A 17,245-nucleotide genomic window follows, 5' to 3' on the forward strand; every position below is an offset into this window, starting at 1 on the left:
GCTGGTGATGTTGCTGGCATACATCCACGTTGACGTCTCAACCGTCTCGCACTGTCCTGACACATGCACATGACATTGTGGAGGACATCCAATGTCTCACCCTAATGTCTATCAATTTATTTATTTATTTATTTTACATTTGTTGACCGGGCTAGTCTATCTGGATATATGTTCATTTTCAGTAGAGGCCCGGGGAGAAAAGCTCCAATGAGTATTACATGGTTTCAGAAGGTGTTGCAAAAGAAGTAATAACAAGTATAAAACTAACAGTAAACAACTAGTAAATGAAATTTTTTTTTTTTTAATCAGGAGATTGCATATTACAATCTGAGAACCAAAAAATACATAAACTACAACCTATGTAAGTGTGCTTCACAAAGAACATTACAATACAAAAAATGAATACATAAATTTTATAAGAGGAATGCTGAAGTGTAATGAGAGGTAAAGAAAAGCTGAAAGGAGTGTAGAGAGAGAAAAAATAGGGAAGAAGGAAAGTAAAGAAAAAAGGAGAACAGAGTAAGTCTTGTTATGTTTCCAACAGAGTTTGAGAATAGGCAGTCACCTGTAGAGTTATTAGGACATAGACTTTTTAAAGAAGTACTGTGTAGATGGGTCTAAAAAGTGGGGGAGAGGTCTGGAATCAGATATCTGAGGGTTGATTATAGCATATTTTCCACCAAAGTTGGAGAACAGGCAGTGTGTGTTGAGTGACCTCAGTGTAGTTATGTATGGCACCTGCTAGGCCACAGATACTGTCATTTACAGAGGTGTAATGAGCCCTCTGGTGCCCTTAGCTCCTGTCTGGTGTACTGCTCCATTCATGTCTGTGCCTCCATGACAGCCTGGAACATGCATGTGGTAGAAAGAGGTGTGGCACGTCTGCCAGGGGCATGATGACCAGCAGTGCTCTGATGAGAACCCCTGGGCATCTGCCTATGTGGTACAGTTCCAGACATCTGGCTATGGCTGCTATGTCCTGATACATGTGCCATAGATACCACACTGTCCTAGCCAGTGCCAACCGCACACTGTCCCTCAGCTAAGGACAATGGTGATGATGGATGTACAGGCAATATGATTGTGTGCATGGATGGGGTGGAGACTTGTGTACTGTCAATTGGTGGCCCAACAACAGACCCTGACAAACCTGCCTATGCCTCAACACACCTATCCTCATCATCACTGTCTGTCTCATTGACATCAGGTTCCCTGCTGTACTGAACCAGCACCACCTCGGCACCTGTGAGAGGAAAACAGGAAACACACTTTAAGACCTGAACATGATTCAGACCACATGCACACATGCGCACATGCACACATGCACACAGGCACACATGCACACATGCACACATGCGCACATGTGCACACATATGCACATGCGCACTTGCACACCTGCACACGCACAAAACTACACTCCTCCCTAAAGCAGACACACACAACACCAGCAATCACAGAACATACAGAATAGCAGGTGATGGTGGGGTACCATATCACAAGCAAAACAATCATATCACACATGTCAGCATGCAGGACATGTGTTGCTCAACAGCATGCAGTGCAAGTCTAGTCAGTCCTTGTTACTAACAGTATACATGGCTTTGATGCATGTGTTTTGTTATTAAGTGATGGCCCTCCCCCTGGAACACAATGCATACATGGACACAACATTGCTGTGCAGGTATTCATAACCCTGTAATGTACTGTGCACCATTGCTGTATGTGTACATACCATTGCTGGATGTGTATCTGTGTGTCAATAGGTATCCAATGCTGATTACAGCCTCTGTGTCTTTAGCAAATAATTGTGGACACATTTTTAGCACATGCATGATGAGTATTCACACAACATCATCAGCGGTGCATGGATAATTGATGGAATACCATTAGGCCATATACCCAATGTATGGTACTTATAGTGAGTGTAGATCATATTGTGGACATGCCAGTCTCATCCATGACATGGCATGCTGAAACACAACTGCATATTTAAACACTACACATACCCAATATGTGTCATATGACCTAGCCACTCGATAGCATTACAAGACATATATGTATCAGTTGTGCAAATGGTGATTGGTATGCATACTGTATAGAGGTGCATATGTGTGCACAAATGCATCATTGTGTTGTGTAGCAATGACAGCTATGTTTAGTACTGTGGTTACAATAACTGGATGGGGTATAGTATCACAGGCCATCACCATGAAGCATCAGGTGGTCACTCAAGGCTACAAATGTTTCACAAACCAGCACTAATCATGCTGTGCTAGAACTGTACTACCTTGGCTAAATTCACCATTTCACAACCAGTTGTTACGTGAGTTTATAAGGAGGCCAATAAGGAGCATTCCCTGACATGAATGTGTAGTGTGTTGCAGAGTGTTTAAATGCCCCAGGATAGGCCTCTACCCCTCAAGTATATTATGTGTAATGTGTGGATGAGATTTTGGATACTGGAGTTTGTCTTTACAGAGGGTTTGGGAATTCTTTATGTGTAGCATGTTAAAATGCTCTGTGTATGACATAGATGTGTATGTTATGTGCATGTTGAGTATCAGCTGTGCCTATCCAATGGTCACTACAGTCTAGCCACATTTGTTTGAGATGGTCTGGGTATTGCATGTGTTTGAGGCAGCTAATCACATTAGTGAGATGTGCGTGCTCTTACACCAAACATGCACAGCATGCGTTATGGGTAGGCGTGTTACATGTGTACATGGCCTACCCCTTAACTATGACATGCACTTTTTATTTACATTAATAAATGTAGAACACACTCACCAGCATCTCTCCGCTGCCTTTATGTCACCCCAGAGTAATCTACATAGAGATGAGACAGTTTGTCAGTGGCCACAACTGTGGCATTGCTACTGTGTGTTTGTAATCTTACAGTACAACAACAGTTTACATTCACAGGGCTACAGATTATGTTCCAAATGATCAGTATTGCACAACAACAGTCTCCACATCTTTGAATGACACACTCCACATCTCACATATGCATGATCTACCAATACAGATAAGAGTAGTCTACAGATATGCCATGTTACCTGCATGCTCCATGTGTGCTTGCTGGGTGGCTCCAACCTCCATCATGGTGTATGTCTACTACTGTTGTTGTTGGGCAGGTGCAACCAGGCTCAGGAGCAGCTCCTCCACTCTGGTGAGGGGGGGTGGATATTAACACCACCTCCTGTTGCAAGCTGTTGTCTACGCACATCAGCAGCATGCTGACGGACATGTCTGAGAAGTTCACTGCAGTGGTGGCGTACCTTCTCATATGTCTGGTTATGCAGGCCTACCTCATTGACCCTGCGGACAACATCTTGCCACATTGCAGTACGCTCCTGCTGGTCCTGGCTGGTTCGTGAGAACATGAGATGGTAGTGCTGAATCATACAGCTAGTAATGATAACATCTTCAGCACTACTGTAACTAGGGTTCCTGCAATAGGCCATGATCCCTGGAAGACATAAATACAAAAATATGTCTGAACAAGTCATATGGCACATTTAACTACTTGACTACATGAAAAGAGACATAGAGGAGCTCTCAGATTATGTAGCCCAGGCCGGTATGACCCTGACCCTGAGCAGTATCCTACCCTCACCAAGAATGATGCCACAATACAGAGACAAAATGATCAGCTTTAATAATTGGCTTAATTACTGGTGTCATTCTAAGGGGATCCAATGTTTGTCTGCCTGGGATGACATGCTTGACAAGCCACGCTGCTTCACAAGGGACGGCTTGCACCTGTCAACCCTGGGCTTCCGGATATTGGCAAAGGCTCTTGCCACCCCCATAGTGCCTTTTTTAGGCAAGGCTCAAATGATAAACCTACCGCCCTAGAAAACAAAATGGAGAAAAACTAAGGGTAATACTGCTCAATGCCAGAAGTCTAAACCTCAAGATGCACGCCCTCGAAGCCCTCCTCAGTATGGAGAACATCGATGTCTGTGCTGTGACTGAAACCTGGTTCAAGGCTCCTGAGAGCACCCCAGCACTATCAGGTTATACCTCATATCATGCGTTCTGGCCCCAAAATCCGGACCGAACCACAAAGGAGGGGAGTATCCATATTCATAAAGGATACTCACACCTCCAAGTTAGTGGCAACGCATAAGCATCGGAGACCATCCAGGTGCAATTAACCATAGGTAAAACTGCCCTACAGTTTGTAACATGCTACAGACCACCTTCTCAAACTCAGGAAACCCACACAGCCTTCCTGAAGACACTGGAGAGTATGAATGTCTCTCCAAACACCATCATATTGGGTGACTTCAACTACCCAAACATAGACTGGGAACATTACTCAAGCCCCGACACCCTAGCCCAAAGGTTCCTTGAGTTCATAAACTCAAATGCTATGGAACAACTAGTCACCATTCCCACAAGAGGAGAAAATATACTAGACCTGATCATCACAAACATGGGGACAAAATGCTCCACACTGGAAGTATATCCCTCATTGGTGAGATCAGACCATAAATTAATCACACTGGAGATCCACATCCCGCCCCCACCCCCAGCAAAAAAGACCACAGTGAAGAACTTCAAAAGCAAACTTCACACTTCTTAAGACTGGAGTGGTATCCTTCAAGGCCCCCGAGCCAGTGGAAACCACAACCCATGCTGCTGAAACCCTTACAAATGCCTTCTACGAGCACCTCCAGGAATGTATGGATCAAGCAATCCCTAATAAAATCAAGACCCATTCCACCAAAGGCAGGCGCCGGTCTGGTGGACTCCAGCCATAAACAAACTCTACAATAAGAGGAGAAAGCTACTACATGACAGAGCAAAATCCCTAAAAGGGAAGGCATCTCTGACCAATACTAGCAAAAACTACGATCACTCATAAAATCATCCAAGGTCAACTTTGAGAGAAAAATCGCTAATGACACAAAAGACAATCATAAAGCCTTCTTTTGCTATGTTAGAAACCTGGGTGGAAACTCCCAGATATGCTCAGAATTAGTCCAAAATGATAAAAAATCACTGAACCCACAGACATTGCCAACATACTGGCAGACAGGTTCAGTGCAAATTTCTCCCCTCCCTCCCCCCCCAAAAGAGAAAAAACTATCCCACCACAGTCTAGCCTCCCCAACAACTCCGATGCCCAGGTGGGGGCTGCTCTCTAAAGCAAAAACACAGCATCAATGGGACCGGACGGTGTCCCCGGCTGTGTGCTACACGAACTCAATGAGGAACTAAACCCACACATAAGGCTGCTGTTTAATCTTAGCCTTACTACAGGATACGTACCCAAAGAATGGCGTACGGCAACTGTGGTCCCACTCCACAAAGGCGGTGCTTCTACGGACCCTGGAAATTACCGCCCCATAAGCTTGATGAGCCTTGTCTGCAAAGCTATGGAGAGGATCATAATGGAACTCATAAATAAAGACATTGGGGACCTACAGACACTGGATCCTACCCAATTTGGCTTTGTCAAGGGCAGATCCTGCCTCTTAAACTTGGTCGACTTTTTCAAACAGTCACTAAGGCCATTGATGAGGGTAAGGCAGTTCACACAGCCTACCTTGACCTAGCAAAAGCGTTCGACACAATACCCCACTCGGGCATCATAGAAAAGCTCACCAGCTTAGATGTAAACCCATATGTCACAAGATGGGTTGCAAACTGGCTCAAGGACAGAACACACAGGGTTAGAGTTGCTGGTGCCATGTCAGACTCTAAGCCAGTCATGAGCGGTGTCCCACAGGGCTCAGTTCTGGGCCCCTCTTGTTCGGCATTTATTTTTCTGAAGTGCAGGCAAACATAGGGGATTGTGGCTGACAAAATTTGCAGATGACTGCAAACTGGGCACCATAATTGACACTCCATCAGACACAGACATCCTCCAGAGAGGTCTCATAGAAATGGATAACTGGTGCCAGAGCCATGGCCTTAAGCTAAATGCCAAAAAATGTATAGTCATACCCTTTGGGAAAAACAAGGTAACCCCTAATTACCCCATAGGTGGTAATCCATTAAACATGGAAGAAGTTATCAGGGACCTGGGGACCCAAGTTGACAGTAACCTCTTTGACACTCACATTGCCAAAATGGTTAGGAAGACCTTCTACATTGCCCACCTGATCATGAAGGGATTCACATCCAGATCAGGAGAGGTCATTGCCCCTGTACTCTTCACTTATCAGACCAATGATTGAGTACAATGCCCCATTCGAATGTACCTTACCCGACACCTGCAGCAGTTGGAAAGACCCCAAAAGTTCCTCACCAAAAGGATAAAGAGGCTCAAACATATGTCATATGATGCCCGACTGAAGAAACTCCAGCTCTATTCAGTCGCATACCATCTGCTCAGAGGTGATCTGTGCCTGACATACAAGGCCATGTCCAACCCGGAATTAATGGACATGCTCCACCTCAAAAAATCCAAATCCACCAGAGCCACGAGAGCAAGAGACTTAAACCTCAACACGGATATAAATAGGATGTGCTGGAGGGACAGATTCATCACCCAGAGACTCCCTACACTATGGAACAGAATCCCAGTCCATGTGAGGCCGAGCCCCTCACTGACTCTGTTCAAGAGAAATCTTGACGAGTGGATGGGAGATCGTAGGTTTACCCCGGGATTCATCTCTGTATCACTGCTGGACAGAGGCACAGCAAACTAATGGGTATAGTATTCTCATCCTAAGAGGTGGTGAAAGCCACACACACTCTGGCTAGGCTTATAAATGCCCTAGGGCAGATAGCCTAGTATGAACCTATGAACCTATGAACCTATGAACATTATACAGTACAGATGTCACTGAACTGCCATATATAGCAACCTATAAGCTAACCGAGAGTAAAACACTGTAACTGCCACTTATCACTGCTCACCCACAACTGCTTGAAAGTGCCTTGCTCACTCTCTATCTAATGAACCATGTTCTGCACAGCAACAAAATAAGATCACTATATAAGACTATACAAGAGTACCTGGCACACTGTATGCAACACGATGCACCACCTAGCCACAGCAGATATACATCAAGCTGATGTGTAAAGAAATATATCATCCATCACAATCAGTGTAAGGTCCAGTAAATGTATTACTATTATACCACACAACTTGTTAATGCCAAACCCGTGGCCAAAATATGTGCACAATTGGGAATATAGGTCACATACTGCTGTTGTACACTATGAATGTTGCTAGATACGCAGTTATATGTTTTACCACACATATACCAAAGGACATGTTATAGACATACTGACACACACATCAGACATAATTGCATGACACAAAGTATGACAACCCAGATAAGCTTTCAGTGTGTACTATACAGTACTGTGTATCAGTGCTTACACAATCTTAATCTTGAGAAATGCAATCTGTGATGAATACAGGGACCACACAAAACAGTGGATGCAAGCAATGTGGACATACACCATACTTTGCTGTACAGGCCAAGAGTGTCAAGTAGTACTACAGTACACACAGGATTTGCATTCAACATCAGTACCAATCAATAATCATAGATGTAGTGCTTTAGCCTCCAATGACACATCCTAGTTAAAACCAAGGGACTTAATCACACTGTATGCAATAGCACTTGTCCTGCCTAGAAACACAATATACAGCTTTTGCTAGGATCAAAGCAAGGACCCATAATAACATAACATAAAAAGTTTCCCACTAAGCTATCCCACAGATACATATCTTTGACTTATTCACAAATATATTGACCATCACAGTCAGTCAACAGTACAAAGAATCTATTGCAACAAGTAGATGTAGGTGTGTATGAGTATATGTATATATATATATATATATATATATATATATATATATATATATATATATATATATATATATATATATATATATATATATATATATATATATGGGTTCATATGAATCCAACGACAGTTCAAAACATCGACGGCAAAAGATCGACAGCGAGAAGACCGACGGAGGAAAACACCGACGCTGAGAACATCGAAATGGGGAAAGGATGTGTATTTATGCGGTAGTGACGGACGTTAGGGTGCGAGTAAGGTAAGTGTGCGATGTTGTCGGTCTGTGGGGATAGGGGTGGGTTAAGTGAGTTAGGGATAGGGCTCGGGTTAGGTACATGTGTAGTAGTGATAGGTTTTGGGTTAGGGGTGGGTTAAGTGAGTTAGGGTTAGGGCGCAGGTTAGGTGAGTGTGCGATAGTGACGGACCTTAGGATTAGGGTTTGGGTTAGGGTTGTCGATAGTTGTGTATGTAAGGTTTAGTGTTGGTTTGTTAGTATTTTGGTTTGCTAGTGTGGTGTGTGTGGGTTTTAGAGTGGGGATTTGTTTTGTTTGTTATTTGTTGTTGTACTGGTGTGGAGTGTATACGGTGTCGTGCTTTTGAACTGTCGGTGTTTTCGCTGTTGCTGTTTCGCTGTCGATGTTTTGAACTGTCATTGGATTCATATGAACCCATATATATATATATATATATATATATATATATATATATATATATATATATATATATATACATATACACATCCATTTGTCTACATATACATATATATGTAAGCACATATACATTTCACCTTTCATAGTGAGAATATCAGTTATACAAAGAATGTAAGGTGTACAGTAATGTAATAAAATTGCACAGACTTGGGATAAATGCATTGAAGGTGTTCACAGCCCAGGTAGCTTTAGCAGGCCTTACTGGCTTCAACATTGCAAATTGAACAAACCACCTACAATGTTTAACCACCACATGTCATATACCATATATGCTGTCTTGTTTGTCACACACTAAAACCTACATAGAAATATATGCATACTAACCTTCACCAACATATATATCTCCCCCTTCACGAACAGTTGCAATATGTCCCCAGCTCTATGCACATATACAGATCTGAATATATATGACACATACATATTTCTCCATATGTGTGTGGCATACACACACAAGGTCCACACTGTTGTAAGTCCCTGGACCTCACAGCTGAACTATTGGGCCTTGCTGCAAAACAAACAGGTGTCACATATTAACACATACTAACATTAGGGGGGTATATATGGCAAGAGATGCTATATAAGCATACTAAACTGCTACAGCAGTTTTCATTGCTATGCTACACTTTAATATGACTATCATGCATGTGTTGTTCTGTCACACCCATGTTTATATAATGTTAGCACTAATTCCCCAACAGCTATTGGCCACACTATTGTACAGAACACAGATAACATGGATCAGATCTTTGACATTTAATGCTGAGCTACACATTTTATGGGTATGTCCCACTGTCCACAGGTACACACAGTATTGTCCATAGCAGTAGTTAAGCAGAACATCTGTGCATAAAGAAGTACTGCTGCCACATATGAATGGTTCACATTATGTAGACTAGTCTTCAATAACCTCTACTACATGCCAGTAAATACATATGTGTCACATACCTTTCCTTTGTATGATGGTAATATTTATTTTTCCTTTTCTCTGTCTCTCTCTCTCTGTCAGTCTCTGCAATAGAGTGATTGAGTTTGTTGGCAGAGATTGCAGCCTGCTTTTGTAAGAATTTGCACATGAGCATGTGATTGCCTCTGCACCAATTAGTGGCCACCATTTGCTAATTGCATGCAGCCTGCTGTGTAGTAATTGCAGTAATCACTGTCATAGCAACCCAGTACTATAAATTGCTGACTCATGTAGACGTGGCCTTTTCAGCTTTCCAAGATGGAGATCATCCTTGTTTGGTGTGGACATCATTTACTCATTACATCCGTGTGACGCCTCCAGGTGCATCTGCAGTTACCTCCTCTAGGCGTCAAATATTGCTTGTTCATATTTGCATTAATAATTCCAAAACCATGCCCTATACAAGGTATCAGAATATTTTATCTTGAAGCATACATGATGGCAAATAGAATTGTATTGATATTTGACCTATGTCAATGAGTGTTTGTTAGAATTGTAAGGTGATAACTTTATTTTTTAAAGGCTCAAGCCACGCCCACTAGGAGTTAAAGGTGCACAATCAAAAGAGCTGTACGGGAGGGAATGAGAAGGTTGGTATAGTTCTTATATCAGAAGCCAGGGTTGTAGCCAGAGATTTACATTTTGTACTCCGACCTAATGTTGCTGCTTCCAGTACCCACTTGTCAGTGTAGAAATGTACTCACCCCTCAAAATGCTACCCCATGATACATGGAAATATGTACTTTCTTTTCAACTGTTACAATTAACTGCCATACAAAGCTAGTTATAGAGATGTATTCCTTTGGCACAAGAATTGTTTGTGAACTGCTATACTGTGAATATTCATTTACTCAGTTCTAAACAGTTTGTGTTTTTTTAGTGTTGACATTAACACAAGCTGCTCAGAAAACTGGACAAATTTCAGTACTGTGAGTATGCTTACCTACATCCCTGGTAGACCCTGCACATGCAGGTATATTCTACATTTGGGTAGGGGTGCAGAAGTACAGAGATCGTAAGTAGTATTGTGTGGATTTTATCTTGCTGGACTTACAGGGTTGCTGTGTACATGTTAGTTTATCAAGGCAAGTAGTCTGTCTGCATAACTCCCAACTGTGGACCTATCCACATGATAGCCAGAAAATAGCCTGTTATTTTTTGTCTGTGCACCACACAGGTCTTTTCAGCGACCAGAGCAATGGCATTCTTACAGTTGGTTGCTACCAGTACATGGCTACATCCATTTGTATTTCAGTGTTGTATTCCTACATAAGGGTATGCTTCCAAAAGTCCTTCCAATGCTATTTTAACAGTGTGTAACAGCAGAAAGGCTGATATGCCTCTGTGTTTCTGCCTCTGCCAGACCTCTCAACCAATCAGGTACATATTTGAACAGACTCAGGGAAAAGTCAAGAAAAAGTCAGGGACAATCAGGGACACCTTTAAAATATTAGTGTCTTTAAGCTGAGACATTAAGAGAATCAGAGCATATGAATTAATACACCTTTTTTGAAGTAAAAGAAGTGTCTAACTCTTTTTAATTATTGTCATTTTTCATTAAGTGTAATTCACCACCTTTCTGGCCAAAGTCAGTAGTTTTCAGAGGGATTCAGAGGGGCAGAACTAAAGTTTGTGTCAAAATCAGGGACATCCCTGAAAATTAGAGACAGTTGGGAGGTATGGCCTCTGCCCTAAACAGATATGCCAGAGTTTGTCCTGCTGTAATACTGTGTGGGGTTGTAAAGTGATGGTGTAACATTATTTCCTGCTAGAATGGCTGCTTCTCTTATCACAGTCATGTAATGTAATCCCACAACTGTTGGTCAACATCCACAGAACAAGTTGTGTGGTATGGTATTCCTAATTTTCCTTTACATTCACTCATTCTGATGCATGATATAATTATTTAAGCACCAACTTGATGTATATATACTGTGGCTTAGTGGTACTTCATGTTGTGTAGTATGTGCAAGGTCCGGGGTTCGAGACTTACAGAGATGTTTTATTTTGCTCCTGAGCAGAACAAGGACCCTCACATACCTAGTGACTAAGGCACTTTTAAGCAGTTGTAAGCGGGTTTGCGTGGGTTTGCGCATTGCTATGCATTGCTACACATTGCTTAGCCAAGCGCAAACAAGCGCAAATCCACACAAATCCACACAAACCCGCTAACTACTGCTTAATAGTGCTTACTCCCGCTCACCCCCGTGCTCATTTCTTTGAAAGAAAAGAAAAATGGGGAGATAGGAAAGTTGTGAAAAAGGGGCACAAAGAGGGAAAGACAGTATGGAAAATAGCTCAGGATGAGCAGGACAGGTGTAGGGAAGGTCCATAGCTGCCCATTACTTCACAGCTGCAGGTGTGCATATGCAACAAATTTGGAGGTAGATATGAAACCTTCAACCCCTGAGAGAGGGGTGAGGACAACAAAGTATGTTGTAATGCCAATTAAATAACATCTCCTGTGTCCAGTGGACATGTGTGCAAAATGGGCAGCTATGTATGGGGCGTAATTTATTTTTTGGGAGCAGATTGCCCTTTTTTTTTCAGGTGAGCGTGGAATGTGGGGTAGGGGAAGTAGGTATATTTGGGGAGGTAGGTTGGAGAGGTAAACAGACAAGACAAACAAGATGCATATTGGGGTGGTATATGACGCATGTGATGGGTGAACACCTTTGATGGGGAGGGATTTTTGGAATTTGCAAGCCCATGAGCGCCCAGATGGAAACAGTGGGATTGAGGTCCCCACCCATGGGCAGTCACCACTGCACCTTCATGGCCCAGAGATTGGCTGTGCTGGGGGCTGTGTAGGAGGGGCAGGCTGACCCTGGAGTTGTGCCACTCGAGTCTGAAGCAGGCGTAGAGGTTCTACAACAGAACGTTCAATCTCTCTATGTACCACAGCCAGGACTGTTCTAAGGGTGATAGGTGCCCCTCCTCTGCCCATGCTTGCACAGGGGGGGGTGAGCCCCATCCCCTGCAGCTCTTCCACCTGAAGATGGCACAGGGCCAACGGAGGAGGAGGTCCCAGACTGGGCACCAGATCTGCTGGTGCCAGGTGCCATGGCCAGCTAAGGTGGGACAGGTGGGTTCGCTGGGACCAGCCTTCCCATACGAACTATGTTTTGGAGAGTTTAATAAATATATGGGTTAGTAACAGTCAACAACATTCCCAATTAATTGTAACAGCAAGTAGAAGTATTCCCATTAACCCAACACACCAGATTTTCAACAGTTGAAAAGCAAGCATAGCAAATGCATATATAGAACAATAGTGGACATTACAACAGCATGCAGGTTGAATTGATGGTAACAGGCCACCAATATTGTGGTATTTTAACAGGGCACATGCATAGAAATTAATGCAAATATTTATAAACCAATAGGACATATGTCTCAACAAATGTTTTGAGATTAGACATACCGATTGAGGTGTGGAATTGCATTTTTCATGCACATACAGTAGGGTGGGAAAAGATAGCTCAATTAACAACTTATATATCCTTCTAGTTTTCCCTACATTCCTATTAACTGCAGTTATATGTCCCTTACATGTATTATTACACTACCCAATGCCCTTATATTGTGCAATTGGATTTTGCTAGACCATTATATACATGAGCTGTAACTTACATACAAACTGTCAAGATGCAGATGTTGCTGCAACATATTTTGAGAGTTGCTCACACACACTACTGCTAAGATGGTACACTGACAGATCTACTTTCATATAATTATCTAGATATGTTCAGGTGAAAGTATCAGTTATATGTTAACAGCTCCCAACATTTCTGGCAGCACACTGACATTTCTGGGGAACACAATACCAAGCTACTCATGTGCCAGATTAACCTGTACATGCTGGGCATGAACCAACAGTTGAGGGCTGTACATATGCATACAAGCTACTGGCACTCCCTTCATCCACGTTATATGGGCCTACCCAAGTGTGGGTTGACACTGCTTAATACAACACTACTATTTGTAGAATGCAACAGTACAACAACATTTCAAAGAAAATGACACAGACACACTCCATGAATCATACATTTATTAAAGGATTATTACACCTTTTGTTTATTGGGTTAAAAGACTTTTTGAAGGCTCTCTCATTTATTTTATATAAGAGTACATGCAGAATAATTACTAACTTGCCTGATGACGCAGCCTTTGCAGGCTATCTTCATGGACTTGCTGGTTCATAGCCCGGACATCTGCAGCTGTGAAGTAAATGCAGTGATATTGAGACATACCTATCCATAGTATAGACAAGCATAGCAATTCTTAACTACTTAATACAATGGCTACTTAGTACTGGGGCATTAGGCATTGTACGGGATTCCTGGATCCGCTGGTCCAGTTGATCCTCCCTATGTCACTTCAGGTCAGAATAATGGTGCCTGACCTGCTCACCAGTCTGAGGAACACCAGTGGCACTGGTGAGATCACGGGCAAGACTTTTCCAGGCCTCCATTTTATACTGGGTACCCTGGTACTGGCCCCGCAGGAGTCTTTCCTCATGATTGTGGACAAGGAGCCAAACCATTACTTTGGACTCCTCAATACCCCAGCGTTGTGCTCTAAATCGAGTGCCTTCTCCAACACTGACCATGCTGACTGCAGAAGGAAGCTACAACCAGTTATAGCAAGTATTCCCACCTGTGGAGCTTAAATATGGCTCATTTCCCGCACTTATTTGTGATTGGCTAGTTTTGGAAAATCTCAGCTGTAGGCACGCCTGCTTAGCTGATGTTGGCAATGTTTAAAATTCCTTTGATAGATATGTGTCTGTTGAAAGTGCATGTTTATAAAATGCTGTCATGGCTTAGTGTTTGAATACTGTGACTATAGTGCACAGTATCCTGAGTTCGAGCCCTATCACTGCTTTTTATTTTCCTACTGGGCAGACCTGACTGGTTAAGGTACAGTAAAGGAGGTGTGGCCATGTTTAACCAACTTTGCTTAACTTTGCTCAATGTTGCTCAACGTTGTTCGACATTGCTTGATGTTGCTTAACGTTGCTCAACATTGTTCGATGTTGCCCGATGTTGTGCTGGTTAGCACGGTGCATAGCTACACGCAAATATGTTGTGGTTGCTCTGGTTAGCATGGTGCACAGCTACGCACAAAGATATTGTGCTGGTTAACACAGTGTGCAGCTACACGCAATTGAATTTAAATATGCTCAATACTGGTACAATGTGCTTAGCAGTGCTTTATATTGCTTAAAATAGAGTACTCATGCCTCAGAATGCATAACCATTTCACCTTTATATATATATATATATATATATATATATATATATATATATATATATATATATATATATATAATTTGTTCACTATTACATTTAACATTTCAATGCTTTTTATAAAACCTATACATAAAAAATGTCAGGAAATATTTTTGTATACAGATTTCCAACAGAAAAGGGAACGTGCAGTAGTGGGACTCAAGCTGGGAATGCCTCCTCTTTGTGTGAAGGCTCTAACCACTACACTATTGCTGTTTTACTTAATTTGCATATATTTTTCTTATTATCCTCTTCTGGTGTCTAAGCTGCAAACTGTAGCTAAGCAATGGGCAAACCTGTGAAAACCCACGCAAATACGGGCAGTTATATCAGAAGAAAAAAAAAGAAAAAAACTCTTTTTATTTTTAATTTTGTCAGTTGTTTAACATATGGGGGAGTGTAGTGTTACATTGTGCACATGTGAGCGGACTCGCTCATGTAACTCGAAATTGTGGCGTTTCTTCATTGCAGGGGCGTAGATTTTTGGACTGCTCGGCAGTCCGACACACCCCCTACACTCGTCCATGCTCCTTGTAAGCTTTAGAGTTGAGGCAGTGTGCTCTCATTAATATGCATGGCACGCTGCTGTCATACTCTTAGACTGGCGCTTCCGTGTAAGACTAATCTATTCTTACACGGAAGATTAGTAAATCCGGGGGCACGTGTCTTTACTAATCAAATGGAGACCAATATCCCTGTTTATTAACAGCTTCCCATTCAGCCTTTAATCTGCTCTGTTTTTTCTTGATTCTTTCCTATTCCAGTCTTACAAAATTTGCCCTGCTTTAAGGCAATGACAAGAGAACAGAAACCCACTGCAAGGCACTCTTAAATGTCAAGGAAAGTACCATGAATGAATGACAAAGTGCTGGACTATGAAGCTTCCATTGAGTTCTACCTGCAGCACTGTTGGGCAGACTAAATGATAATGTAACCAAATAGACTGCAAGGTGGGGTTGTTTCTCAGGTTTTCCTGAACTTGTTCTTCCAGGATATAGCTGCATCTGTGCAGCCATTTACATGGTGGTATAATGTGGTGGTGTACATTTCCATGTATTCAGAGAAGTTAACTAGGTTTGGTGGAGATATGAAGCTTACAAATGTATCACTTCAGAGTAGGTAGTTTTTCTTAGAGAAATTTCTAAAGGTATGCTGGGTAGATGTGGTCTCCCGCTTCAATTTTATTTTGAAGGAGAAAGCTTTATGGTCAGACCTAATAGGTGATGAAGATGCACATAGGATTGTGTGAGAATCCCCATATATGTAAGGACAAGATACAAGATGTTGTTCCGCCTAGATGGCATTCTGACTAATTGTTCTGACTAATTGTGTACTGAAAAAATCTAAGAGTATCTGTGCTTATATGCTTGTGCTGCTGCGGGTTTCCACACTGTATAGTTGGATAATTTAGATCACCTAGGAAAATGGCATTGGGTATAACACTGAGTGATTCTAGTTCCTGTACACAGGCACTGTACCTTTCTTGTGTCATACAGGGAGTTGTATAACTTGTCAATATATATGATACAGGACCTTTCTCATAGTGATTTGGACATGAAGAAGCTGTACTGCATCATGCTGTTTTGACGGCCTTGGTTTGAGCCTCCTCTAAATGAACAGCTCCACCTTCTTTTCCTTCCTGTACATTACCTGGTCTAAACACTCTATGTGTATTTGTTCAGTAATAGAGAGTTTAAAATTATGAGATGAAAATTGGATGACTATGATTTTAGTTAGGAAGATCTTATCAAATCAGATTAATTAATTAAAATTATTTAGAAGTCATCCACTGAACTCTAAAGGGAAAGGGTGGTTGATGGCATCTTCATCTTCAATAGGAGAATAAATGGAAGCTAGTTTGGTTGGGTCAAGTATTCAAAATAGGATTTTTTTTTTTATTCCATGGGCATGTTCTTCACTGTTTTACTACTTAACACTATTATTTTAGTATTATATTGTTACAGATGTACCTTATAAGAAATATGATTAGAAATAGTTGCGGGTAGTTGAAAGATTTAACAAAAACATTGATTTCAGAAACAAGAGAAGATGCCAAGGAATACTACAAAGCAGTCTTAGTAAGATATTTTAAATAAATATTTATTAATAAATTGTTTTATTGTTCTGAAATTTTCTGTCCATAAATGTTAATGGACTAAATGCAATATTAAAAGAGGATGTTTAGATAAGTATTTGAAGGCTAATAAATCTCATATTATTTTTGTGGAAGAAACTCATTTTTGGAACAAAGAATCAGCAAACGGTGACTGAATAAAAAGATTGTATTGAACAAAATCACAGCATATTGTGACAAACACAAACCGGTTTCGGCTGGCGAAGCACAGCCTTCTTCAGTGTACAAGAGGTTTTGTTCCTGAGTGTTGGTGTTTCGTGAGCCTTGCAATTGCTACCGTGCAGGAGGTTTCTTTTTTCATGAGAAACTCATTTTTGTCAAATAGATTCAAAGAAATGGAAATGTAACTAACACAAAGTCCTAG

The sequence above is a fragment of the Protopterus annectens genome, chromosome 10.part0 (genome assembly GCF_019279795.1).
Source record: "Protopterus annectens isolate FY-2018-M chromosome 10.part0, PAN1.0, whole genome shotgun sequence".
In the NCBI taxonomy this organism is placed as follows: domain Eukaryota; kingdom Metazoa; phylum Chordata; order Ceratodontiformes; family Protopteridae; genus Protopterus; species Protopterus annectens.